The following is a 5,413-nucleotide window of genomic DNA, read 5'->3' on the forward strand; positions in this document are numbered from 1 at the left end:
GTGCTTAAACTACCGTTTCTTACCACATTTAGACATTTCCAGTGTTACTTTATTAACATGCAAGCTTTCCTCACATTTTCTCCTTTACTCATCGTTTTTCGACAAATACTTTCTGGATGTCTACTATACACTATTTTCTAGAATCTGGTAATGCAGAGGACTAGAACAATGTCTTCTCATGACACTATTCAAGTAGGGGAGATGGATGATAAAAGACTGTAGGTGATAGACGAACAGTAGGCCCACTGTGGTGTGATGGCACTGGGAAGTTTCCTCTTCACAACTTTTCCATATAATCAATCAAAATATCTTCTACTTAAGCAGTGCATTCCATCATACTTCCTTTCTCGTATCACTTTTCATTTTTCCTAATGTTCATAGTGGCCTCATTATTATGTCCAGTTGTTTTTCTGAATATCTATTAGTCTTTTTCTCCAAGTGTTCCAACAGATCTCTTACAAGTCTATTGGAATTTTTTCTCTAAGTGATCAAACATAATTCTCAATGCTCTCTTAGTTATATTTTATTTTTCCAGATTCCTTCGTCCCTCAGCTGTCTATCCTTTGTCTTCAGGCTCAACTGTTATTCTCAAATGCTTCGTGTTCCTTGTCATCCTGGGACTTTTTTTCACTATTGTCCTGAATCTCCTTTTCCCCAATGACCTGTTTCTCTCTTTCTCACTTTACTCCTTCCCTTTTGCTAAAGCACATCTTCCAGGGGCTTCTTGGGAAAGCACACACAGGAGGTAAACTCTTGTAATCCTTGCATGTCTAGCTTTATCTTAAATCTGTTCTCTCTAAACTTGCTTCCCCTACTTCATTAAATGATTCTTCCATCCTTTTAATTGTTGACACATCCTGAACTCCTCTCTCTCGATGCTCCACATGCGTTCCATTCATAAACAAATCCCACCGGCCTTCCAAAGAGATCTAGAATCTGACCATCTGACCACTTCATGCCATGTGTACTGGTTAGCACTGGGATGCAAGCCACTATTATCTCTTACCCTGAGTATTCTAATCACCTTCCAACTTGCTTCTGCTCTTGTTCAATTTTAGTCAATTCTCAAAAAAAAAAAAAAAAAACCAACGAGGTAATTCTTTTAAAACCTAAGTCAGATGTGTCTTTCTGTTCAGTCTTCAGCAGGCTCCCATCTTACTCACAGTAAAGGCCAAAATCCCACCCACAGCCTCCAGTGCTCTATATGAGCCACTCTTGGCCTCATTTCCTATGACTCTCCCTCTTTCTTACTCTGCTTAAGGCCATATTGGAATCCTTGAACTTGGTGGAATGTCACTGACATGCTCCCACCTCACAATTTACCACACTATCACTTCCTTCAAATCCTTGCTTACATGTAACCTCCTCAGAATAACTTTTCTGAACAACAAGTTTACAACCTGAGAATACCTCTTCAGAGCTCCCAATCTCAATTCCCTGATTGATTTTTCTCCATGTTATTTACCATCCTATGATATTCTCTATAAAATACTTACATATTTTCTTTACTGTCTATAGTCTTCCCCCTAAAATGTAATCTTTTTGAAAGCAGGGTTTTTAAAAATTTATTTTCTTATCACGTTAAGTAACTAAGTACTTACTATTTGTTAAATTGTTTGTAAAATTGATTGAATGTTTGGATTCATATAAAATTCATAGTTGAAAATAAGGGTTTTTTTCCAACACTTTTGATGATATTTATTAGACGGTGTTTTTCAGAAGCCTGTTTCCAGTCTGATTACCATTCTGCTGTTTTTCTAGTCTTAAAATTTTTTTTCTCTTTTTCTTGGTATGAAAATTTTTCATTTATTGTGCTGGGCACTCAAAGAATTATTTGATTTGAAGAGCACATCCTTCAGTTGGGAACATTCTCTGGTTCGTTTTTTAAACTTTTTTCCCTGGGCACATGGGTGGCTCAGTTGGTTTAGCGTCTCACTCTTGGTTTCAGCTCAGGTCATGATTTTAGGGTCCTGGGATTGAGCCCCGAGCTGGGTTCTGCGTTCAGCATAGAGTCAGCTTGGGTTTCTTTCCCTCTTCCTCTCCCTTTCTCTCTGCTCCTCCTCCTCTTCTCTTTGTCTGTCTCTAACTCTCTGACTCTCACCCCACCCACTAACATAACTAACTAAATAAATAATAAATAAATAAAATCTTTTAAAAAATCATCTCCCATTTCCCCCATTTCTTTCTTTGTGATACAGCTCCTCAACAGACATTGGACTGCTTATATTGATCCTCTGATGTTTTTACCTCTTTTTCCCTCCCTTTTGCATCTTGTGATATTTTTCTTTTGCTTTCTGGGAGATGATTTGACCTCTAGCCTGTTTCTAAGTTCCATTTACAAATGCATCTTTCCATTCTCTTGCCAATAACAAGGGTGTACTAGCTTAAACAATAATAATTTGTCTTTGTCTTTTCTGTCTCATGATGCACAAAGTCTGGGCACAGGCAGTCTAATACTGAAACAAGTGCAATGATGTCAATAGATACAGGGGATTTTCTCATCTTTTTGGGTACAGTTCTTGAAATAAAGATCTTAATCCATGTTGGAGCCAGGAAAAAGGCAAAAGGGAGGCAGAGGAGGGTAAGGGGATGAAGGGCAAAAGGATAATAACAAAGGTGTTATGTTCTATGGAGCCATTGCTTGTATCTCAGCCTAAATAGCAAAAGAGAAAATAGAGGAAAAAAGAGATTTTAAAGATGAAACAGTTTCTAGCACAAGTTCTATTGCTTTATTTTTAGTTATCAGATTTGAAACTTCTTCTAGCTCTTTCTTGTTTTCTGATAATCCTTTTACTCAACTTCCTTTTCTCATTTAAGCCATGAAATGCTACCTCTTGTAGCATATAATTACGTTGACAGAATTTTTATTTTCATTTTCTTCTTGTATCTCTTACATATTTTCTTTTCTACAACAACTTTTTCTTTTTTTCCCCCATTAAGTAGTTTGTTTTTAATCTATGTCATCTGTGTTAGAAAATTATCTCCAATATATGGTGATCCTTGTTGATACCTTTACATCTGAGGCACTAAAAAATCAGTTGTTATCTCGTCATACATGGGAATTGTTGATACAGGTTTTCTCTAGAGCGTCTGGCAAACTTTTTCTGAGAAGGGCCAGAAAGTAATATTTTAGGCCTCAAGGGTGACACATTCTCTGTTATAACCACTCTACTCTGCTGTTGAAAGAACAGCCATAGACAATTGCAAATGAATGAGTATGGCTGATTTCCAGTAAAAGTTTATATACAAAAACAGGCTACCAGCCAGATTTGGCTCACAGGACATAGTTCTATGGTAATTAGAGGAAGAACGGTAGCTTCCTTATCCATAAGCATTTTCTCGGTGGATGTTGTTTCTCCAGGAAACAAAAAAAAAAACCTTCTAATTTCTTGTCTGAGGGTATTTGAGTCATATGTTGACATCTCTCTCCTGTCCTCCAAGAATCTAGATTCTCTGATGTTCGTTTTCTTCATGGGAAAGGCTCTAACATGTGAAAGTTTAGTGACTAGGGTATTCACCTGACTGTCTCACCCTGGTCCTTCACATGAGCTGTTACCGTGAAGGTCCTATGCCCTCCAGCAGTCTGCAAATACCCTGGTTACTGGTTTTAGCTTCCTCAGCTTCCCTTACTGAGGTATAACTTCCATCTGCCTTTCTCCTTTCAAAGATTGGATGACACATCTTATCCACTGTCATCCCCTCTTCCATTCTCCATTTCTTTCTAGGTTTATAAAATTTTCACTTCCTTCACTGTCATTTTGGTGGAGTTTCAGGAGGGAACCAGAGATAAGTAGACATACTCAGTTATATTTACCTAGAGGTATGTGGGTTCTTTGTATCAAATAGCTGGGCTCACATAGTATTGGAAGTGAAATGCTAAAATAGAGAACATCCAAGTTGATAGCCAGAGGGAATATTGAATTGTGTGGTAAACAAGAAGTATCATAACATTCACGTGTTTGCTCATCCCTGTATCTGTTGTTAGCCAGGATTCAGTCTGCAGTTTAAACTTCATGTCCGAATTTGAGTATAATAAAAACACTTCCATCAAAGCATCTTGATTAGAACATACAAAACAGATTATTATATAAGCAGATGAGAATCCAGTACAGAGCATACATCTACACTATGATATTTGTAGGGTGAATTCATTCTATGGTCATGGAGAAATAGATGAAGGATCATGCAGAGTATATTAGAGAAAAGGAAAGCCCTTGTTAATAATTTCATTGATTATCATTGTATTTTAAAAGTCAACATGAAAAATTGCATTTGTAGAAGTTGCAATGTGTTTCATATTTTAATATTCATTAAAATAAATATCCCATTGCAAAGCCTTTTTTTGAAACTAGAGGAGCAGTAGAACCTAGATGGATGAAGATATTTATTTATTAAACATTGTATATAGTCAGAAAGATAACATAGTATATTGGAAAAACCAGTGACTGTAAAAAACTATACTCTGGAGTTCATATACAAGGTTAAATATATACTATCATTTATTGCAGGAACAAGTTATTTGAAAATCATTCAACTTCATGTTCACACTTTTTTAAAACATTGGGAAAACAATACTTCTTTTATAGTAAAAATTAATAACGTGAACTATGGTAAGTCGTATAGGTGTTCGATGTAGTTGAGTTGGGTGTGGAGGTAGGCACAGTCTGGATGTGGGATCTGGACCTCAAGACCTCACTTTGCTAATGCACTTGTTAATCTGAGGCCTGAAAGGGCAAACTTAAGTAACACCTTTCGCAGAATATTGCTTTAACACAACTCATTATTGTCTCAATGTCCTACATGGTAGGAGTTATTAGTGCTGAGTACAGTGTCTGGTACATAATAAACACTTAAGAAATAGTGGCTGATTTCATTGAATTTGACTTTTGTTCCTTCCTTAGACTAATTTAATAACATCTGAGAAAGAACCAGGAGCTCAATTTGACCAAGTCATTTACACTCTTTGTCTATTGGTTCCTTTTGAGGCATTTGCAACCTGATTTGCAAATATAGGCTTTTATAAAGAAATGTCATGAGTATTGAGAACATACTTTTCAATTATTTAAAAAGCACTAATGAATGTAAGTCTCAAGGAAGAAACATTTTAGTTCTTTCATAATTAACTTGTCTAGTATAATGTCCATTTGACTGAAAAGACAAGTTATAGGATTCATTAAAATATATACAAGGCCTAATGGCAAAATATAAAAATATCAAGACCTACATTATACTAAGAATAATGCAAAGAAACAAGAAAACCTCCTTCGAGGTAATTTGAGGCAGCACTTTTAACATGTTAACAGATACATTCTTTTTCATATACATTGTAACTGACACTGTGGCCTAAGTCTTGTCTGTTTCCAGGCAACGTTGTCAGCATCTTAAATTTTTCCGTATTTCCTGGGTACTCTTC

Source organism: Ursus maritimus (genome assembly GCF_017311325.1).
Source record: "Ursus maritimus isolate PB19 chromosome X unlocalized genomic scaffold, ASM1731132v1 scaffold_X1, whole genome shotgun sequence".
Lineage (NCBI taxonomy): Eukaryota > Metazoa > Chordata > Mammalia > Carnivora > Ursidae > Ursus > Ursus maritimus.